This window comes from Lissotriton helveticus, chromosome 6 (assembly GCF_964261635.1).
Source record: "Lissotriton helveticus chromosome 6, aLisHel1.1, whole genome shotgun sequence".
NCBI lineage: Eukaryota > Metazoa > Chordata > Amphibia > Caudata > Salamandridae > Lissotriton > Lissotriton helveticus.
The window spans coordinates 355,808,876-355,833,450 of record NC_136067.1 but is presented as its reverse complement, the minus strand read 5'-3'; positions in this window follow the sequence as shown (position 1 = coordinate 355,833,450).

Sequence of the window (24,575 nt, the reverse complement as noted above, 5' to 3'; positions counted from 1 at the left end):
TTTTTGATAGGCATGGGGAGATTAAGTGACTTGCCCAGAATCACAGGATGTTCAGCGTCATTGCTGAGACTTGAACCCAGTTCCCCAGTTTCGAGGTCGACCGCCCTAACACTTAGGCCAACTCCTCTCCTTCCATGGGTGTTGCTGGGGGTGTTCCAAAGCAACTTGCATGGAAGCTGACACATTCCCAGATTTATGAGAAACCGTAAACTTGGGAATGCGTCAGAATGCTACACCTCCCCAGTGGAGGCGTAGGGAGGCCCAATGAGGAGAAATGTTTTAATTTTCCCTTGTTTTCTTCTCTTTCTGGTTGTGCTGTATTATGAAGCACACCAAGAAAGAAGAAAACACCTCTTGGGATTGTTTTTGTGCAGGAAAGTGTCCCTTCCTGTGCTAAAACAATCTCCCCGCATTGCAGGCAGCCTTGCACCATTATTTGAAAAGTTTTATATAGCGCTGGCTAGACCCGGAGGTATCAGAGCGCTTTACATGAGTTACAGCGAGTTACAGGTTACATAGTTACATCACTTAAATTGGAGCCACAGGGGGAGGAGGAAGGGGAGGGAGGGTATACACAATGGGAGAAATGAGGAAAACAATGTCAGATGTCCGATTGGGTATGTGACGGCCGAGGGGGTGAAACCAGGGCCAGACTCCTCTTTAGCTGCATGTGACAACTCCACCAGGCATCGGCCAAGGTTGCTCGTGCATCGAGGTGAGTACAAACAGATTCGATGCCCATGGGACGTCGTCAAAGGTCCAACAGAAGTTCAGAGGGACGGTATTTATGAGTTATATATAGTACTGGCTAGACCCGTAGGTATCAGAGCACTTTACATAAGGCTACACAATGTTACAGGGAATGAAAACAAATACACATTACGTCAAAAATTAAGCAACAAATTGGGAGAGGAAAGAAAGGTGAGACAAATAGAGAGGAGGAGGGAAGGGGGAAGTGTGAAGGGGAGGATGAGGGAAAAGGCCGCAGGAGAGACGAAAAGACAGCAGGAGAGACGAAAGGAAGTCTGCCCAAAGACTGGGTAGGTGACGTCCGAGGAGGGAATCCACAGCCCATCACCCCAATAGCTAAACAGGTAGCTCCATCGGGCATCAGTCAGATAGCTAGGTCTCAACTGACGAGGGAAAGTGCAGAGAAGGAAGTCCAGTGGATAGACAGGGTGGAAACTATGAGCAAGGAAGGGTGAGGGCAAAAGTCAATAGCAGGAAAGAGGAGAAGAGTAGAGAGGAGGGGGTAGGGGATATGGTGAAGAGGAGAAGGGAGAAAGGACCAGTAGAGAGAAGCAGGAGAGTTTGCCCAAAGACCGGCTGGGTAGGTGATAGTCAAGGAGGGAAATCCATAGCCCATCTCCCCTTTAGCTCGCGAGGTAGCTCCACCGGGCGTCAGTCAAAATGTCTAGGTCTCAGCTGCCGATGGAAAGATCTCCGAGTCAAGTGTCATGGAGGGTGAGCAGGAGTGGAGTCGGGTGAGGGCTGATCCAGAACAGGACGATGACCAATGATTTTAGATCAGGAGAGATACTTGATCCCGTGGAACGTCCCACCAGCTCAGTTTGGGAGTGCCCCGGTACCTCAGGAGTCCCCCGAGGCGGTAGTCGGGACTGGCCCCAGTCACCATCTTGGGGACAGGCACTGCTTATAGCGGGTCCAGGGGCCATAGAGTGAAAAGAGCGCTTGAAAACCTTGAGTTCCGCATTACACAGGAAACAAATATTGCCTCGAGAAGAGTGTAAATGCGTATCGTGGGATATTGTGGCCATCATTTTAGGCAGGTACAGGCAGTATTTCAGGAGTGAATGCAGCGCAGCTGGGGAGTTAAAGCAGGTAGAGACTTTGCCTGTCGCCTTTTTTGGTGACATAAGTGCACACTGACAGTCTTACTTCTTCGAGGAAGAGAGGTGGCACCCTCCACCTAGGCGGCCGGCCTTAATGTGAGGGCTGGATTGTCACATAGTTGATGAGTGCCTGGGGCAGCGCTTGGAAACCAATTGTGCGCCAGCGCTGGGGGGAGCACAGGGATCCGTCATATTGTTGTAGATATAATGCATCCCTGTGCTTTGAAAATGACTCAGTGGGGCGCAGCAAAATGGCTTGCAGCACCACGCTGAGTCACTTTCTAGTAAATAAGACCCTAACATGTTCTCTCAGCATTCCTCGTCTGAACAAAACTGACAAGCATCTGTCATTCACTCTAAGGCACATAGCTTCCTCATCATTAAATTCTTTGAACTTACAGTGTTTGATGAGCACATCCAGTCTCTCAACAAATTTGCTGATGGTCTGTCATTCTTGACAGTAGATGTGCCTTTCGTAGAACTATATTCACCATTGGATTTAACTTGAAATTCAATGTTGCTTTGATTTGACTGTATGTAATTTCGTCAGCTCGCAGCATTTTCATTATCACTTCTTTTACACCTTCACAAACAGTTTGGTGGACCTCAGCAAACTCTCTGGGAGAGCATTGTCGATCTTTGGGTTATTTATCCCCTATCTCGTCACCAATTTTGGAGCGTACTCCTCAGCCCAGGTACCTGCCGATGACTATGCCACACATGGAGATTATTAAAACACTTCCTTATTCTTCTGTGTCTGACTGCAAACTTAACATTCTAAATCTGCACTAATTTCAACACGCTCTAACTCTTATGTCACAATTCTACGGAGATCATCAGGCGTCACAAGGGTTCCGTCAGAACAAACTCACACAACACTACAAAAAACTCACCTGAAACCCTTGGGATGCTAATAGGAGGTCTATGAATTTTGGTAATTCAAAAATTGCCTGACTTCTGGACCTTCCTAAACAAAATTATTCAGTAGCAATGAATCTCTCAGTTTGATTAGGGACTGATATAGGATCCATTCTGTATGTTGTGTCTGCAAATTGGGGGGCATATTTACAAAAGAAGTGATGAAGCGCGGCGTTAGCTTTGTTGGCTTAACGCAGCGGTCTGCCACTTCTGAAACGCAGTTCTGCACTGTATTTACAAGAATATGGTACAGTCCCACATTTCTCCCTGCGCTGGCGCTAAATTTAGCAGCCTAGTGCCCATACGGGCACCCTTAAACAAAAGTGCAAGGGTGCCTGAATTGAGGGGAAGGATTGTTTATGTGCAGGAAGGTGCCCCTTCCTGCACATCAACAATCTGAAATGGGGTTTTGTAACTTCTATGTCAGCCACTTTGTGCAGTACACATAGAAGTTGCAACTCGTAATTTATTTTAATGATTGTGTATGTGCAGGAAGGGACACCTTCCTGCTCATAAACAATCAATGACGTTTTGCTGTTTCTATGTGTGCTGGACAATGTAGCACACTTAGTAATGGCAAAAACTAAGAGAAATGCAGCATTTCTCCTCATTTCGCCATGGTAAAAACAGGTTTTGAATAATCAATTGCTTTTGATTAAGGCGGGGATACAACCCTATTTATTATTTATCCATGGTAATTATGATAGGTTATTATTGACACGTTTACGCCTAGGCAATTTTCATAACCTAGTTACCTTTCCCCAGCCAAATGATTGGTCACGCTGTCTCTGCCCATGCCCCTGTTGTGACACTCCAGCACAGTCAACAATCCACATCATATTTTTCTGCAAATGTTATACTTCACTCAGGAAAAGGTGGATTTTGCCTCACTTGAAACTGCAAGGCCTGAGACTCTGTCGACCCGCTTTCATTAAGTTGTTGTTTCTGGATGATGCAATTGTTACTGACCACATCGCAAATTATCTGAAAGGGGTGGTCAGAACCAGGAAAACAATGCAAGGCCCGACTTAATTTTAACTGATTACTAGTTTACTTATGCTAGGGTTGCATATTGATGTGAGGCTATGGTATTGATTGTAACATTTTAACCTATGCTATCCCAATAGATCAAATCATAATTTTTAATCGGCTGTTATTGAATTTTAAAGTTTAACATTGTTGTATGTAAGATGTTTTTGATATGTTTTGTGATTTTATGATTACATATATTTTAATCAAATTGACTTGACTTGACTGAACACTGTGAGCAAGGTCAGAAAATAAAGCACACAAAAAAAAGAAAGAATAACACACAGAGGAGTAGGGAAGAGGAGAAGTCTATAAATTGTGCATACCTAGGGAAAAAAGCGGTACAAAAGGGGGTGGTGATGGACGGAGCATCTGAACCAATCAAATACTCACACCCAGTCAACAGATCTGGCTTTGATCCATCCCCGTTCTTTAGCCCACTCTGCCACCCCAGTTCAGACATGGCCATATGCAAATCAGTCTGACCCTGTGCCTCATGGGAACAGTCCAGCCCGAACTGCCAAGCCATGCCTTCCCTGGACCGGACTCAAGCTTCCTAGGACCGGTTTCTAGTATTACAGCCGTCTTCAGCCAGGCTTGCTTGAATCCAGTGGCAAAGTGAGCAAGGGACTCACGTCTGATCATACCCTGCCAAACTTATAGCGAACAAAGCGGTACAAAAGGGGGTGGTGATGGATGGAGCATCTGAACCAATCAAACACTCACACCCAGTCAACAGATCTGGGTTTGATCCATCTCCGTTCTTTAGTCCACTCTGCCACCCCAGTTCAGACATGGCCATATGCAAATCAGTCTGACCCTGTGCCTCATGGGAACAGTCCAGCCCGAACTGCCAAGCCATGCCTTCCCTGGACCGGACTCAAGCTTCCAAGGACCGGTTTCTGGCATTACAGCCGTCTTCAGCCAGGCTTGCTTGAATCCAGTGGCAAAGTGAGCAAGGGACTCACGTCTGAGCATACCCTGCCAAACTTATGGCGAACAAAGCGGTACAAAAGGGGGTGGTGATGGATGGAGCATCTGAACCAATCAAACACTCACACCCAGTCAACAGATCTGGGTTTGATCCATCACCATTCTTTAGCCCACTCTGCCACCCCAGTTCAGACATGGCCATATGCAAATCAGTCTGACCCTGTGCCTCATGGGAACAGTCCAGCCCGAACTGCCAAGCCATGCCTTCCCTGGACCGGACTCAAGCTTCCTAGGACCGGTTTCTGGCATTACAGCCGTCTTCAGCCAGGATTGCTTGAATCCAGTGGCAAAGTGAGCAAGGGACTCACGTCTGAGCATACCCTGCCAAACTTATGGCGAACAAAGTGGTACAAAAGGGGGTGGTGATGGACGGAGCATTTGAACCAATCAAACACTCACACCCAGTCAACAGATCTGGGTTTGATCCATCACCGTTCTATAGCCCACTCTGCCACCCCAGTTCAGACATGGCCATATGCAAATCAGTCTGACCCTGTGCCTCATGGGAACAGTCCAGCCCGAACTGCCAAGCCATGCCTTTCCTGGACCGGACTCAAGCTTCCTAGGACCGATTTCTGGCATTACAGCCATCTTCAGCCAGGCTTGCTTGAATCCAGTGGCAAAGTGAGCAAGGGACTCATGTCTGAGCATACCCTGCCAAACCTATGGCGAACAAAGCGGTACAAAAGGGGGTGGTGATGGACGGAGCATCTGAACCAATCAAACACTCACACCCAGTCAACAGATCTGGGTTTGATCCATCACCGTTCTTTAGCCCACTCTGCCACCCCAGTTCAGACATGGCCACATGCTAATCAGTCTGACCCTGTGCCTCATGGGAACAGTCCAGCCCCGTCCCTTGCTCACTTTGCCACTGGATTCAAGCAAGCCGGGCTGCAGACGTCTGAAATGCCAGAAACTGGTCCTCTGAAGCTTGTTTCCAGTCCAGGGAAGGCATGGCTTGGCAGTTTGGGCTGGACTGTTCCCATGAGGCAGAGGATCAGACTGATTTGCATATGGCCATGTCTGAACTGGGGTGGCAGAGTGGGCAAAAGAACGGTGATGGATTAAACCCAGATCTGTTGACTGGATGTGAGTGTTTGATTGGTTCAGATGCTCAATCCATCACCACCCCCTTTTGTACTACTTTGTTTGCCATAGTTGGCAGGGTATGCTCAGACGTGAGTCTCTTGCTCACTTTGCCACTGGATTCAAGCAAGCTGGGCTGAAGACGACTGATATGCCAGAAACCGGTCCTCGGAAGCTTGTTTCCGGTCCAGGATAGGCATGGCTTGGCAGTTCGGGCTGGACTGTTCCCATGAGGCATAGGGTCAGACTGATTTGCATATGACCATGTCTGAACTGGGGTGGCAGAGTGGGCTAAAGAACGGTGATGGATTAAACCCAGATCTGTTGACTGAGTGTGAGTGTTTGATTGGTTCAGATGCTCCGTCCATCACCACCCCCTTTTGTACCTCTTTGTTCGCCATAAGTTGGCAGGGTATGCTCAGACCTGAGTCCCTTGCTCACTTTGCCACTGGATTCAAGCAAGCCGGGCTGAAGACGGCTGAAATGCCAGAAACCGGTCCTCGGAAGCTTGTTTCCGGTCCAGGGAAGGCATGGCTTGGCAGTTCAGGCTGGAATGTTCCCATGAGGCATAGGGTCAGACTGATTTGCATATGGCCATGTCTGAACTGGGGTGGCAGAGTGGGCTAAAGAACGGTGATGGATTAAACCCAGATCTGTTGACTGGGTGTGAGTGTTTGATTGGTTCAGATGCTCCGTACATCACCACCCCCTTTTGTACTACATAGGGAAAAAAGGCACGTGTCCAGTGTGATAAAACTGCACTCACTCACAGAATTGTGACATGCTTCCTCATTGAGTGTGCTACAGACACCCCCACGCAGACCAACGCCTGGGGTGGAGCAACAGGGAGGGGAAGACAATACAGAAAAATACACAGTATTGGGATCACCAAAGAAAAAGTGCAGCTAGTGAGGATTAAAACTAGCTGAGATGTGTACCCACTGCCAAATTTATTCCGGCGCCATCTGGCTAGATTAAAAACGTGAAAGATGAAGGTGAGAGGAGAAAATTAGGATTCCTTCACCCCTCCTTTACTGCCAGAGTATTGAAATGTTTCTGCCATTGGAGGTGTGTCCACAAGAAAGGGTCACTCGGCATTCATCAGGACCCTTCAGGACCCAAAATGGGAGGACCCCTCCGATCCTACCTCCGGTATCTGTGGATAATGCTCCCAGTCAATCAGAGATACCTTGAACATGACACTAATTGTGTTCGAGTTTCATAGAATATTTCTCTAGAATGGCAAGGTGTGGGGGTGACCACCTATAGTCACACTTTCATCAAGGTTGGTGCACCGCCTTGGAGAGTTTCCAGGTCCTAACCACATAGTTTTTCTCTGGTCTCAATTTTGATGCTACCCCATATTGACGCCACACTTGTAAATATGGGGCAGCATCAAAGTCAATGGGTGTTGTGGTGGAACGCCCATCACAACACCCATCGCCCGCCCCTTTCACGCTAAGTATAGTGTGAAAGGGTGCCTTATCTACAAGGCAGCATTAAGGCACATTAAGTGGCTTAACGTTGCCTTGTAAATAACGCGAAGCCAAAATTGCCACAGGAACGTCACTAAAAGTGATGTCCCTGTGGCAATAGGTGCTTGTAAATGTGACCCGAGGTGTGACCCTGCACAGACATTTAAGTTATAGTATTGATAGTACTAAATTGTTGGTTCCTCTGTGAGACCTCATTGCTTTCTGGTGCTAAAGGTCTACCACATCAATGCCTGTCATAATTTCTATTTAAAGTAAGTGTCATATTGCATTTAAACAATTTGTATGAATGTGTTGTGATCTATACTATCATGGTAGCAATTCAGCTTTGGAATAGTTGCAAATGTTAAATATATCATGTGTGAAGGTCCAGCCTGAATTTTTCTTACACATCTGATTGTGCTCCAATAATTCAATTAAGTGGAAGGTTGCGTCGGGATTTCATGAGTTGCAGCATTCACTCCAGGGGCCTCATTTATGAAAAGTGACGCATCGCTGCGTGAAAACAGCGATGCGTCACTTTTCACTGCGCTCTCCCTGCGACACTAATGATGCGTCATATTTACAGTATCATGTCGCAAGGAGTTACAGATACATCAGTATTTCTGACGTATCTGTAGGCGCAAAAGTGACGCATTTGGAGTTTGTCACAAAAGTGACGCAACTCCAGCAATGTGTACTTTCACATGGGGCAATAGCTTCCAAGAAATGGCGCAGTGAAATCTTCTAGATATAATTGCGTCACTTCTATTACTCTTTCTTGCGACAAAACGCCCCCCTTGCATACATTATACCTGGCGCAGGTATAATGTGGCGCACGGGGTTACAAAGTGACGCATCTACCTAGATGCGTCACTTTGTATATGCGGTGCAACAAGGCACATTTTTTACTCCACTGGTGGGTCACTAAAAGTGACGCACCAGCGGCGTAAAAGTGACGCAAGGGCTCATAAATGAGCCCCCAAGTTTCTGTCACTGGTATTGTTTGATGCAGAGATTGCTAGATCAGTTCATTTTTTATCAAACTCTTTTTATTTTACCCCCCTTGTTCCTTCAGATATTCATTTCACAGATTCGTGTGTACCTGTCCCTTGGATGTCTGTCTGTATATGCCAAGGATGGCTAAGGCGTCCATAACATCAGGTGAGCCCTAAGCTGGTTCCCATATCTAATTAAATATCATGTCTAGCTTACTGATAGCTGCATTCCTCAGTTAAAGGACATGGAGACACCGAGCCAAAAGGCAAAATAATGCTGAATGACTCAAAAGGTTACCCTATCACACAATTCTCTTACAGGGGGCAATTGTTGTTGAGAGTAACATGAATGGTGTCACAGTACAACAAATCCGGTCATGGTTGACAGTAAGCGTAATTATTGCTGGGTTAAGATTGACATTGAGTGGTGGAAGCTTTCCTTTTTTAATATATCTGGTCCATCATCATACAAACTCATTTTCCAGTGAGCTCTAAACGTGGCTGGAATATTTTAACTATGAATTAACATTTGTTGAATAGACATCCCAATGCTCCTTTCTGATAGCCAAAAAGTGCAAGAGCCTTCAGATCTTTGCTGAAACAAGGTAGCCCTGTGGTACCTGACTCTCCCAGAAAAAATGTTTTCCATAGTTTCTACAAGTCTCCTTCAAGAATGTAATATTGCTTACTCTAGGACAGCTATTGCACCACTAGAAATACTTGATTGTGCCCTCTTTCACAAATCAGTCTCCATGATAGGTAAAATAAACCCCAAGCAACAAGCTATGGATGAATACGCAAATAATACCACCACAGAAATATAGACCTAGTCTGCTTCACAAGAATAACTAAATGGCATGTGTTCAATCAATCAATCAGGGTTGGTAAAGCACAACTACTCACCTGTGAGGGTCTCAAGGCCCTGGGGGAGGAGAGGGGTTTCTCCATTGAGTGCTGGGGTTGACCGAAGAGCCCGGTCTTGACAATGGGAGAAGTGTCTATCTCAATAATTGTATAGAATAACAAAGCTACTAACACTGAAATTAGGTCTCTCTAAAAGGGCTGAAGGAGAAGGCAACATGTTTGTCAGCTCACATGATTTGTCCTGTTGCACAAAAAACAGAGAGGGACATTCACAAGGAAGTGGCGAAGAGAGGCGTTAGCCTTCTTGGCTTAATGCCTCTCTCCGCACACTTCGGAAAAGCAAGGCTGCACCATATTCACAAGGACATGGTGCAGGCTTGCTTTTCCCCCAGCGATGGCGCTAAGTTTCACAACTTAGCGCCAACACAGGCACCCTTGCACCAGAGTGCAGGGGTGTCTGCAAGCAGGAAGGTTTGTTTATGTACAGAAAGGTGTCCCTTCCTGCACATAAACACACCTAAAATGCCAGTTTGTAACTTACATGTGTGCTGGTTCATGCAGCACACATGTAAGTTACAAAACAGCATTTTTAAAAAAAGGTTTGTTCATGTACAGGAAGGAACACCTTCCTGTACATAAACAAATCATGGCATTTTTCATTTCCCATGTGTGCTGCACAAGGCAGCACACATGGAAAATGCAAAAACGAGGAGAAATAAAGCATTTCTCCTCGTATCGCCAACTTATGACCTGGGTTTTCCTGGTCTTAAGTTTGGCATTAGCTCCTATTTATGCTACTCTTGTGAATAGGAGGTAGCGTAAATATCAATGGGTGTTGCGGTGGAACGCCCACCACAACACCCACTGCACGCCCCTTTCACGCTAAATACAGCGTGAAAGGGGGCCTTTTCACATGGCAGCTAAAGCCACGTTAAGTGACTTAACACTGCCTTGTGAATAAGGCGATGCCCCTATCGTCACCACAACGTCACTGAGAGTGACGTTGTGGTGGCGATAGGGGCTTGTGGATATGCCTCAGAGAGTTTTTTTCAAGTGCAACAAAATCCTTACTACTAGTATAGGGTACCTCATAAATAAAGAGGTGGTCCAAAGGTATGTTAAATCCAGCAAGTAGGGAGAGATGAAGTCCAGTTATCTGTCATTAACATTGCTAGAATTAAAATTGTAATACTGTCAGTTATGGATGCAGTAATAAAATAGCAAAAGAGAAGATTGGTACCAACATTTTACACCTGTCTATGTGGTAACAATGGCCCCCCAGTTGAGGACTATCCACCCCAGGTTTCTGAGAAAACTAAAGCTACCTAGTCTCTCCAATGCCAATTAAGTGAAAATAGAACAATCATTAAGAACATGGAAGCTACTTAAAGTTTTTGAGCATCTGCAGGTTTGCATGGTCCTAGGCACCGATCTTCAGCATGAATCAGTGTACAAACTCTGTGCAAGCTATGTGTGTCCACATTTGTCCGGGCTCTTTGCTGAATATCTCTCTTTTTAGGTGACGGTGTCCATTAGTGGATCCATTTGTGAGGTTAGCAATGTAGCCACTAAGGGGCAGATCTACTAGAAACGAATGCAACGCAGTTCAGCAGATCATTTTGCTGCGCCGCGCTGCATTAGTTTTAAAGCAAGGGGATGCGACATATTTAGACTAATATGTCGCATCTCTGTGCTTCCCCCGGCGTTGGCGCACAAACTGCTGCCATGCGCCGGTGCTGTCACCCTTGTACCATTGTGCAAGGATGCCTGCGTCGTAGGGCGATTGAGGTGATTTCCTCTTCCAATGTGTGCTGTAGAATGCAGCACGCATTGAAAGAAAAAAAAAACAAGGAGAAATGAAAACATTTCTCCTTGTTGCACCTCGCTACGCCACACGTAGGGTAGCGTAGCATTCTGATGCATTTCCAGATTTACGAGTACTCGTAAATCTGGAAATGCATCAGTGGACATGGTTGTTGCGTGGGAACACCCACAGCAACACCGATGTCATGTCCCTAACACACAAAGTGTTGCATGAATGGGGCGATATTTACTAGCACAGGTTGACATTACCTGTTCTTGTAAATATCACTTAGCAGGCTGCACCACCGGTGCGCCACGCAACGTGATGCACCGGTGGCGCAAGGGAGTTGTAAATGTGCCCCTAAAGTTTAACAACAGTACACACAGCTACAGGCTGATCTTGCTAATACACGATGAATATAAGGTATATAAGATATATCTTGCTGTCATGATTAGCAGGCTAGTGATCATCTTAGAAACTGTCCTCCACCATGACCATTCAGGGTTTCTGAACCCCTTTTTTATCATCTCATAATACCAGGCAACTCTGTCACATCATTACTGTTGCACATTGAGACTATTGCAGCTGAGCTGACGGATCTGTATGATATTAATGCCTTTTATTTGTTTCCACGGACTTCCTCTTGAACACAATAGAAATCATGAACTTTGTTAACCCGCACATTGTTTTGGTCCAGATTCTGTAGCAAGCTTCTTAGGCAAGTATTCTTGTTATTGAGGTATTCGAAGTGCATTGCAGCCCTGACCCATATTCAGACTGTTGCTGGTGTTGTTGGGTGCTCCATATAAAGGAGCTGATCACCACCTAAACCTGGGAACTACCCAGAGTTCCTTGCATCCTGTTTAGCATAATTTATTCATCACTCTAGCCTGAAGGGGTACTGTTTATTCTTATACTGGGTGCTCCTTTGTGTCTGGACAAAGCTGGATTTCCCTGATAAGCTCTAACTATTCATTCCAGGTTGGCTTTAATGGTATTTTTCCAATACATAGCTGTAATACTGTGCCTTGAGTGGTAAAAGGGTTTTGTGTATGAAGACAGCTGACGCCTCTACTTGAAACGACGTGGTAACCGCGTCTGAAGATACGAAAACAGCAATGCGGTGGCCAGCGAAGCGCCAGGGGTGAGTAGAGGGGCGGAGAGAAGTGTAACGACTTGTGACACGCAAGAGCGGTGTTGGGGCAGCAAGGGGCCGCCGAACTTCGCATCTGAAAACCGCTGTGCTCTGAGCTGTGCCAGGATAGAGGAAGTGGGAAAGTGGTGGACAGTGGTTATCGCTCCTGGTCAAACTACATCCCCCCCCCTTGGTCCACATCAATTTGAAGAGGGAATAGGCATGGAAAAGATAGTTCAGAATACGCTTAGAACTAAATAAGCGATCCCCCTACAAGTATTTCTTCGAAATTGGCCTAGGCAACACATTAGCCAGAACGTCAGAAGCTGGGTGAGAAAGGAAGAGAAAACACACCACATGAACTAAAAGAAAAACACATGCAATAGAAATACGAACGGAAAAGTACTAAATAATTATTCCTCCAAAGAAAATTCTACCAAGGGTGGCAGAAGCAAAAATAGAACGCAAATAGTGAGTGAACTATTCAATGATGACGTAGTACCATCCACCATTACTAATCTCAGGGAAACTTTTGGAGAGAAGAAAAAGAGAACAATCAACTGTGTAATTAGGGAACTACATGTCAGATAAGGCTCTTCTCAACGCACAGGAGCCGAATGTCACAAGTTCCCAGGGCCTTCCTAGGATTCCTCAGCCACATGCATTTCAAAGCATGTAAGCCAATAAAACCCTTGGGGGGAAAGGGGATGGGACAGAGAAGTGACAGTCACACTGCGTCTGATTCTTTCAACAGCTTCAGACGTTTTCTTCTTGTCTTCTTTTTCAGGCAAGCACGAGTATAATTTCACTGTAAAAGATAATAACTCTTGTCAACACTTAATTCCTCTTCTTTCCCTATTCTCTGTATTAGTCTACAACCTTATTCACCTACCCCGTCTTGATGTGACCTATGCTTCTCTTCTTTTTGTGGTTTTTTCCTTACTTCTGCGTGCTGTAACTAAAGGTTGTTTTAAAGGTTAATTCTTATCTTTTGTATTCGGTATCTAATACTATATCTCTTTTTCAATTGCAGGTTCCTCACCTATCTTAGACACTGCAGTGGCGTTAATTGGATTCTGTATTGGTAAGTATTAAATATATGTCTTTGTCTTGCTCCACCTTTTAATGAAGAGTATTTTCTGGCTTCTTACTTTTAGCTCTTAGCAACTGAAAACATTTCCGCAGTTAAATCACTCCAAAAATGAAACTATATTGGTATGACTAGTTTTCCCAAAAACTAAACGTCATTCAGTCTCAACTCCTAGCCATTTGCTCTACTCAGGACTTGAGCTGCTGCTGAATTCTCTCTCAGAGAATTGTTGCGTTTAAACAGAGCGCAGCCCGTATTTAGCACCCTGGACTTGTGCTGACTCAGAATTCTTCTTCTGAGAAATTCTGCTTAACAATTAAGCGCATGCTCAAATCTATGTACATTTCCTAACCGCATGCGCATGCCTCAAAACTTGACACCTCCTCAGATAAGCATGCGCATGCTTCCAGAATATAAAACTGGGAACAGTCTTACTGCGCTCTTGGAAATGACACCTCCGAAATACCAGGACTCCGCCCAAATCAATTATCTCGACGCGCGACAAAGATTTTTTCCCTAACTAAACTTCGTGGCGTTTCTCAGGAACGTCTTCTTCTCCGTGCTAAGGTGAAGTGCACCACAGATAGGGCGCTTCGCCTGCATCTTAGTGATTGAGCTTGAGTGCTAGAGTGCTAACCGACCGATCTAGCACTCGACTTTTGGCAGCCATCTTAAGGTCAGTACATGCCGGTAATTTGTATTGTTTATATATCTTCTTGATCTTACCGCTAGCCTTAGGTACCACTGTGTTTACAGACAGCCTGTTTCTGACACGAGGCCTGACAGTCCTGACTCTACAACAAAACAGCATCCTGGAAGTGAACAAATGGTGGGAGAAAGAAACCCTAGAAAAATACATCGAACTTAAGAGGCTCCAGAGAGTGCTGAAAATCCTCATCATGCCTACCCTAAATGATCTGGATGTGGATTTGATACAACAGTGGCAATCTGACACAAATTAGTGCTCCTTCAAATTAATGAAAACATTGATTATGCACGCTGAAAGGAAACTGAAAAAATTAGTCAATATTATCAAATTACTAGATGAAGAATGAAATCTATACACCACAAATGAGGAGAATAAAGAACCGATTGAAACAATGGAAAAGAAAATCAATAAACAAGAAGCGGATGTGGAAAAGAGGAAATCTAGTAAATTGTGAATCCACCAGGGAGACCGATAGTCAACTCCATTGGCTCCTTATTGGAGTCAACATCTCGTTCTATCGACATCTTCCTGAAAATTATGTGACATCCCTTCTGTCGTATCTGAGAGATACGATGGACTTCCTTGATAAAATCAAAGATATTCCATGGGAAAATGGTCATATGATGGTCACAATTGATGTTTCATCACTGTACACATCGATTCTCCACTCTGATGGGAGAGCCGCTGTAAGACAGTTCCTACAGATGAGATCGATAAGTTACCTAGAGCATTCGGAAATGTTAATAGAAATGCTCACATATTGCTTACAACACAAACAGCTTTCTATTCAAAGGCAAACTCTTTTTGCAAAAAGAGGGAACCACCATGGGGACGACTTTTGCAACCACATATGCTAACCTACTGATGGCAGTATGTAAAACAAAAGTCCTGAAAACCCAAAAATCCCAAAACATCAAATTTTTGTCAAAGTTCATCGATGACCTCTTCATAATATGGAAGAGAGACCATCAGAGCTTCAAGAATTTATAAACTCAGTCAATATGAACAAATATAACTTATCTTTTTCATCTACGATAAGCGCTTCAAGCATCATCTTCCTAGATGTGGAAGTTTTCATCAAAGGCTATGCACCAAAATGCATAGAAAACCCACTTCATGCAACAGTATTCTGCATGCTAATAGTGGGCCTCTGCAAAATTTGTTCTGAAACATCTGACGTAAATTCCCAAATAGATTAAATGAGTGATCGCTTTCTAGGAAGAGGTTATTGCCTCGGTGTAATTGAAACTGTAAAAGCCAGAGTGACTTTGAAAGCAAGAGGAGATTTATTAAGATCAAACAGAGAAAATCAAGAAAGATGCAAAAAAGAAGACACCACTTCTTGACTCATCATGGATTGTAAGAATTAAAGAACATTATCCGTAAGAACTTGGGAATACTGATGTTGGATGAAACACTACAAAGAACATTGTCTCCTCACCCAAACAACACATATAGAACACATATAGAAAAACAGCATCTTTGGGGGCTATTCTAACGCAAAGTCACAATTGAAAATAACCTACAACATCATCCTGGCTGAACACTCCAGGTTTCTGGAAATGCTCTAAATGTAGAGTCTGTGAACATGGTCAAAACATAACATCATATCAACTCCAAAATGGCCAAACTGAGTACATCAAGTATCAAATAACATGCAAATCCAAATTTGTGGTACACTTATTAGAATGTCCCGGCACAAAACAATATGTAGGAAGCATCATCAATAAGTTAAAACTGAGAGTCCTACAACATTACGACCCATCAAGAACAAAGATTTCATCTACCCTATGGCTAAACACTTGCACGATTTTCACTCAAGTGACTGCCAGCAATTAAAGTACTCAGGGATCAAAATTGTGAAATCAAAAGAACAGGGCGGGGACAGAACCATTAACCTGCGAAGATCAGAATCAAGATTAATTCTAGTGATTGGCACTGAAAGACCATATGGCCATAACTTAGATGCAGAATTACACATTCATCTGTAGGAAATAGAAGCAGTAGACTGTGAATAATGAATGGAAGTTCGTCCCTGCCATAATCAGCTAATATCATCAAGATGCAATGGCAAAACCAATCATGAGAAATCATTGAATGACCAAATAGACATATGGGACAAATCAAAAGAAGAACAATATCTGCATACTCTTTGGACAATTGATCCAACTGTTAATATATTGACCATACTCTTTTTCCAGAGGTTAGAAAGAGTAAGAGCTGATTAGAACATATGGGATAGTGCCCTTTTATTTAAGAAATATGAATACTGTGCAATAGTTCTTTCAAATGCTGATTTTATTAATTCATCGTATTTTTTATGGTATATTTTATGAATTATCTGTATCACAAAAGTACTTTTTGCACATCAATTGAGAACTGATATTTTGTATGGGTTAACAATGTAGATTGTACTTTACATCTAATCATTCTTAACTCAAACACTAGAATGGATGCACTAGTCACTTTACAATCAAGCTGCTAACCTTCATTGTGACCAAACTTCAATTTACACTTTATAAACAAATCAGGTTCCCAAATGATGCAACAATGTACTTTACATTGGTGAATTGTGCACTGGTCACTTTATATAATGGTTATGTTCCATAAAAATTGTTTACATTGTGAGGAGAAGAATAATATACCATGTATAAGATCAGGGGGATACAAGAATCAGAAACTAGTATTGTACAATGGAAACTCATAGCAGTTTAGAGAGCATTGCCCAATATGTTGCCTGCTCAATTCTGCTTTCCTTTGAAAACTCACAACACTTTCCCTTTTCCCCTCCCTTTTTTTTGATGGAATGGGTTGAGAAGGTAAATTGTTTTACAAAATTTTGGATTTTAAAGATCAGAAATATATACATATTTCTTTTTTGCACTCGCAATTTGTACATTAATAAATAGTCTTTACAAACTGTCAAAGTCAAAAGGGTAGATTAACGTGTATATATACTACCTGTGAGGATTAATACAGTTTAGTCTTTTTTCTAGTAGAAAGTAACGAGGGAATTAGCACTGAGCACTTTAAAAAGACACTCTAGATCTCTATGGTCCAGTAGAATGCTGGGAGCCAAAACGTGTGGACCGTCCTCTACCATTTGTATTTTGCTCTATGATTCGAATAAAGCACTTTTGATTACCTACTGACGTGGTGCTGTGATCCTTCGCTGTATAAAGAGGCTTTGCAGAGGAGCGGAGAAATCTTGGACATATATATATATATATCTATTACCTACTGGCGGTCGCCAGTAGGTATATATAGTTAGGATTTTTTCCCTATGGGATTTTTGCGGGGGGTTCGTCAAGGGGGGGCCGAGAAAAAAGGGGGGTCCCAAAACGTGTTTTTAACATTGAGTTTTCCATAGGGCGGTTGGCCTCACTTTTAGCCCGAACGGCTGAATGGATTTGCACGAAACTTGGCAAAATTGTAGGGACTGGTAGCCCGATGTGCCTTTTGTAGGTCTCAATATATGTGCTTCAGTGGATTTTGAGAAATTAACGTTCAAAAAAAGATATATATCTGTAACAGCGGACCGGGCAGCGCTCCAGTTCGCGTACTTTTCGCGCAACGGAGCTTTGTGAAGCGAAGCTGATTGGTTCTCCGGCGTCTGTAAACATTCCAAACAGTCCGTAGCGGCCGCCATCTTGTCTCTCGGTAGGATCGAGAGACAAGAGGAGGCCAAAGCGAAGCGGCAAATGACCATAAGGGGGCATAGTAGATCCTCGCTGACCCCCTAGGTTTGATGTGGAGGTTTTAAAAGGGCCCCGCGGGGCAAAAAAAATAAATAATAATAATCGAACGGCTGAATGGATTTGCACGAAACTTGGCAAAATTGTAGGGACTGGTAGTCCGATGTTCCTTTGCTAGGTCTCAATATATGTGCTCCAGTGGATTTTGAGAAATTAACGTTCAAAAAAAGATATATATCTGTAACAGCGCTCTGCTTCGCGGAGATAAAATTATATCTGTATTACCTAGCTGTTGCTAACACCAGTTAGCGACGGCTAGTAGGAGATAGCGACCATCTTGGGCCCCACTTTGCATGTGAGTGATATTTATCACTAATGACATGCAAAGTGGGCATGCCAAGATGTTAGCGACTGGAAACAGTCGCTAACATCGCTATCTCCTATTATCAACTTTTGGAAATATTCGCGATAAGCGCGAATATCTCCAAAAGCTAGCACCTGCCCTGAGCAGTTCTAAGGCATGTTATCCAATGGGAGGTGGATAACATGGCTAAGAGCATTAGCTCGGTAATGCATGAATATCGCTGAGTTTTCAGCGATATTAATGCATTGCGGTCGTTTTTTATCGTATTTGCGATAAACCTTGATAATAGCAAGGTTTATCTGCGATAATTTCTGACGATGCTTAGCGGTAAAAAAATCGTTGCTAAGCATCGTTAGGGATAAATATCGCTTAACTTTGGTAATATGCCCCAACGTCTGTTAACGTTCGATTCGAAGGAAATCAGGAAGTGTTGAAAAACATTGTCTGCGCCATCTTGCCTTTTTTCAAATGCCACACTTTTGTCGTGCACGGCAGTCATTTTAGATGCCTTGACCAGACCCACTCTGTGCACGCTGTCGATCCTTAGCATGACTCCCCACCCTCGCAAGCATCTCCCCCAGGCAGTGGTCACCCCCGCTCTCTGTCTTATGCATGGGTAATAAACCACCCCCCATCTGCGCTGCTCTTCCCTGAGAATCACACCCTGTGCCCGCCCGACACCTCCCTTTCGCCCTATTCACTACCGCACCCTCTGACACTCCTTTTCCTCTGTGTCCGATTGTCCAGGCCGGTCCTAGGGTATCAGCTAGCCCTGCAGATGTAGTTTATGGCCCCAGCTGTAAAGAATCACCCCTCTTCAAAGGAGTTATAGTAGATCAAGGCCCACACTCGATGAGATCCGTCACAGCAGACGCGTTCCTATTATCTGAAAACCATCCTGTATTGTGATTGGGGAGGGGACCGAGCCTGAAGCGGAAGATTCCAGGGATGACTCTTTGTACATCAAAGTTTTTACAATTATGTGTCACATTAAAAATATATAGCACTCCAACAAAGTAGTAAGATTATAAAACTTTAATAACTTATAAATATATACAAGAAAACAAAAACAGTAATAACATATAAAAATTTTTAGGGAAAAACAACGAAGTAGCGGTCGGCTGTGCGAATAGTCCCAACGCAGCACAACGTCCAGATTTCTGGCGTGGGGCGTCGCGGGGGGTGGGTCATCAGTAGCAAACTGTTGTGCGAATAGTTCCAAGGCAGCAGAACGATGGCACCAAGGTGATGTCCAGTAAGTTGCCGCACTGGTTTTGGTATCCTACAATGCTGCTCCGAATAACGGCGTGGGGCGCCTCGGGGGAGGCGGCGTGAACGGGCCTCTCCAGGTGGAGTGTCATCTGTTGTAGTGGGGCGCCCCTTTACCGTTTCAGTTGCCATTCCGTCCGTTTTTGGTCCACTGTGTCAAAAGCCGCAATTCAGCTGAGTTGCGCCCACTCTTGCGGTGCAGCGATAGGCGGCTGTCACAGGACTCTCAAAATGGCGCCAGGCTCTTTCCTTTTTGGGCCTGGTCCACTGAAATGGCCCTGGGACACCTTGGAAATCGGACGCTTGTCTGCTAGGTCTTGGACCCCATTCTCGAAAGCGTCCCCTCCGCCTTGAGGATTTATCAAAAGTTTTGGGGGCCCCCGACTCCTGTAGGCTTCTGGTGGGGAGCGGTTGCCATGATTGCTCGCGGAATGACCACGACGGAGCTACGAGATGGTGGTGCTCTCATGCTGAAGCCAGCTTCAGTCTGAAACATCCAGAAACAAGGTGGGGCTTTCATCGTTTGGGAAAAAAAAAAGTTTTCATCCAATGAAAAGTGTTGTTTTTAGGTCATATGATCAAGCCTTCCATCATTAGGAAACCAAAAGTAAAATGAACCAATGAAAAGTTTTATAAACAAGTCACATGACCTGTTATGCGGCATAGGGTATAAAATGCGGAGAAAATACGTTGGCACGTGAGGCGGCGTCAGTAGCGGACCGATGTGCGAATAGGCCGAAGGCAATACAACGCGCCAAGATCCGGATGGCACCGAGGTGGTGTCCAGCAAGTTGCAGCACTGGTGTGGCCATCCTACAATGCTGAAAGTCGGCGTGGGGCGCCCCGTTGGCCTGTGAGTTTGCGTCAGTAGCGGACCGATGTGCGAATAGGCCGAAGGCAGCACAACGCGCCAAGATCCGGATGGCACCGAGGTGGTGTCTAGTAAGTTGCCGCACTGGTGTGGCCATCCTACAATGTTGAAAGTCGACGTGGGGCGCCCCGTTGGCCTGTGAGATGGTGGCAGTAGCGGACCGATGTGCGAATGGGGCCAAAGGCAGCGCAACAATATTTTCGGAATAGAAGACACCACAAGGCGCTGAGATGCCAAGATCCGGATGGCACCGAGGTGGTGTCTAGCAAGTTGTGGCACTGGTGTGGCCATCCTACAATGGTAAAAGTCGGCGTGGGGCGCCCTGTTGGCCTGTGAGATGGTGTCAGTAGCGGACTGATGTGCGAATGGGGCCAAAGGCAGCGCAACAATATTTTCTGACTGACACCACAAGGCGCTGAGATGCCAAGATCCGGATGGCACCGAGGTGATGTCTAAGTTGCGGACCGATGTGCGAATGGGGTCAAAGGCAGCGCAACAATATTTTCTGTATGGAAGATACCACTAGGCGTTGAGATGCCAAGATCCGGATGGCACCGAGGTGATGTCTAGCAAGTTGCTGTACTGGTGTGGTCATCCTACAATGCTGAAAGTCAGCGTGGGGCGCCCCATTAGCCTGTGAGATGGCGTCAGTAGCGGACCGATGTGCGAATAGGCCGAAGGCAGCACAACGCGCCAAGATCCGGATGTCACCGTGGTGGTTTCATAGTTGAGAGGCACTTCATCTGCAGTGGGGCGCCGAGATCCGGATGGCACCGAGGTGATGTCTAGCAAGTTGCTGTACTGGTGTGGTCATCCTACAATGCTGAAAGTCGGCGTGGGGCGCCCCATTAGCCTGTGAGATGGCGTCAGTAGCGGACCGATGTGCGAATGGGGCCAAAGGCAGCGCAACAATATTTTCTGAAGAGAAGATACCAAAAGGCGCTGAGATTCCAAGATCCGGATGGCACCGAGGTGGTGTCTAGCAAGCTATGCGGTTGAGTTGTGTGCGCACTTGCGGCAAATAGGTCGAAGGCAGCATAACAATGTTTTCTGAATAGAAGACACCACAAGGCGTTGAGATTCGGTTACCACCGAGGTGATGTCTAGCAAATTGCCGCACTGGTGTGGCCATCCTACAATACTGCTCCGAATAACGGCGTGGGGTGCCCGAAGGGGGGGGGGGGAGGCGGCGTGAACGGGCCTTCCTAGGTGGAGGCTCGTCTGCTGTAGTGGGGCGCCCCTTTACCGTTTCAGTTGCCATTCAGCTGAGTTTCGGCTGCTCTTGATGCTACAGTGACAGGCGGCTGCAACAGGACTCTCAAAATGGCGGCCTGTTCTTTGGATTTGGGCCTGGTCCACTAAAATGGCCCTGGGACACCTTAGAACTCGGACGCTCGATTTTTTTTTCCTTTCCTGTACATGCAAAAAAAGGTAAATGCCCGGTACGTTACACGCTTCATCTGCCACGATGAACTCTCCAGAGGAACCGAAAAAAAATATAGTTATGGTAACTATACCATGCATCGTCATATGGAGAGGTGGCACCAATTAATTATAGTGCTGCATAAAAGAGAGATTTGGAGGAGAACCCCTGACCTGCTAGTACATTCATCAAAGAAGTGGCACTGACAGCATCAGAGGCAAGGGAAACGGTCCCAAATATTTAGAAGAACTTTGGAAAGATTAAAATGACATGTTTAGATTGTGGCAAATTAATTTCATGTGGACAGATGAGTGTTACTCTAATAAATACAGCATATGAACATCATCATAGTCGATGGTTGGTAGAGACATTTTGACTATATCCTGGACCTGCCCGTCCTCGCCCAAAATGGCGCCGGAATAAATGGGACTCGTAACTCCTTGTTGTGTACTGGTTGCAGAACCTTGAAATCACGAGATACGTATGCAGTTTTGAAGCACATGGCGGGCGGGGACGAGAATTGATTGAATATTTCGACATCCCTATTGATATTAAGTTCTGATGTTTTATTGATTACTGTACTATTGAAAGTTCGAATTAACGTCACCCATGGTACTTGCCCGCAAATGTATATCTAGATAATTTTATTGTAACTGGCCCTGTCGTATTTTAATTATAAAATGTACGTCCACCGATTCCGTAACTGTTAGACACCTTAGTTCTTGCAACCTAATGGCCCGCCCGTTACGTTCCTCTACAGTGTAAATGTCTACTCATCATATACGATTACAGTTTGCTCCGTGGCCGGCCCACGTGGTTATAGGCTCGTATTTGTATAATGAAATTTTCACAATAAAGGTTTTTAAAAGAAAACATGGTAGTAGTATATACATTGGTAAAGTTTTTAATAATAGTCACTGTTTTAGAATCAGTAAAAGGCAAGTGAAATAAAGCAGACCAATTACATGAAGGGTAAAAGGTACAATTCGAAGGAACGCAGTAAAGATAAATGGTCAAGGGCTGTTGTGTTTTCTACTCCTGCAACATAAAGTGATCGATAAGAATCTCATATTCAGGCGTATCGGCGACTAAGACAGCAGGTCGACCCTCTTTTGCTCAACAGCTCCGTCATGGGACGAAGAAACGCTCTTTTTCTCGAAAAAAGAATATATTTTACTTGCAGGACAGTTGTATATTTTCCGGGAAAGTACATTAGCCTGGAACATTATAACATATATTTAAGAAAAAATAATGTTCGGAAGTAATAAAAAGCGTAATTTTTAGGTCATATGACCAAGCCTTTCATCATTAGAATAAGAAAAGTAAAATGAACCAATGAAAAGTTTTATTAACAAGTCACATGACTTGTTATGCTTACGTTACGCGCTGCGCGCCCCGGATGACTTCCGGATGCGCTAACGCGGCGCGTCATATGACGCATTACGCGACAACGCAGGTCCAGAATATAGTCAAAATGTCCCCACCAACCAGCGGTTGGAACACAACCCCTTTCAGCAGGCTAAATAGTTCTGTTAAATGACAACAGAAGGGACAGGCAACAAGAACCATCAGTCAAAGAGGGGAGGGCTAGTTCTTCTCTACCGGGTTACATTGGGGCGCTACCGGGACTGATCGAATTGGTAGTCTACAGTGTTTCTGGATATTCAGACTGAAGCTGGGGTTAGCATGAGAGCAGCACCATTTCGTAGCTCCGTCGTGGCCATTCCGCAACCAATCATGGCAGCCGCTCTTTATCGTTATTTTGGGCGGGGTGGGTGGCGGAGCCAAGCTGTTTTGCAGCCATCATTGTGTGGAGTTCAGTTCATCTCATTAGTTTTGTATTTGTCATGAGGGGTTGTTCCTAATGTTTCTATTTTAGCGAGGTCAAAAAGAGATCCCATTAGTGGCCTACTGATTTTGCTCGATTCCTTTTCTTTTTTTTTTTACACGATTTTTCGTTATCTGCGAAGACTAAACAGAGTATTGCGACTCTGTGTTTGTTTGTAAATAGAGAATGAACCAAAGAGAACCAATTCTAAAACAGTAAATACTTGGATAACAATCAATCAAATGGAGAGAGAAGCAGGCACGACGTATTACAACGGGGGCAAAGGCCTGCGTTAACTACCCTTCACTATGTGCAAAGAGAGAGTACTCCTAATAGAAATGAGGGGGGGGGGCACCATTCAAAGCAGATCAGTGTGCATAAACACGAAAATGTTTTCACTTACCACGTACTTGACATTCGACAGCTTATGATATTTGCTATTAAAAAACCATTGAAATTCACTGAAAAAACCATAGGTTATAGACCATATATAGTTAGGAATTAGCATTTACAAAACCTTGAAAATTCACTGAAAAAACCATAGGTTATAGACCATATATAGTTAGGAATTAGCATTTAAAAAACCTTATTTTACTCACACAAAACCATTGAAATTCCATATATAGTTAGTTGCACTAACTATATATCGCGCACCCGCAATCCACTGCTGATGATGTCACATATTACATCATTCATGACATGGTCAGTGACATCACTGATGACATCACTGATGACATCTCAAATGACATCACTGATGACATCACTGATGACATCTCAAATGACATCACTGATAACATCTCAAATGACATCACTGATGACATCTCAAATGACATCACTGATGACATCACTGATGACATCTCATTTGACATCAATGACCACATCACTGATGATATCATTCATGTGACAATACAATGCATCTCCTCACACTTTAATATAACCTCTGTTACACCCAGTGTTAAATACAGAGTATAATTTTTGAAACCATTGACACACCAATACTAGTTACTACATACGCACTCGGTGATTCCTATGTTTACACACACATTCACTCATTTACCCATACAATCATTCATACATACAATCACTCATCTTTACAACACTATCATATGCACTCATACACCTATACAGACTCTCACACTCTGTCACTCATCCATGGAGTTACCCACACACC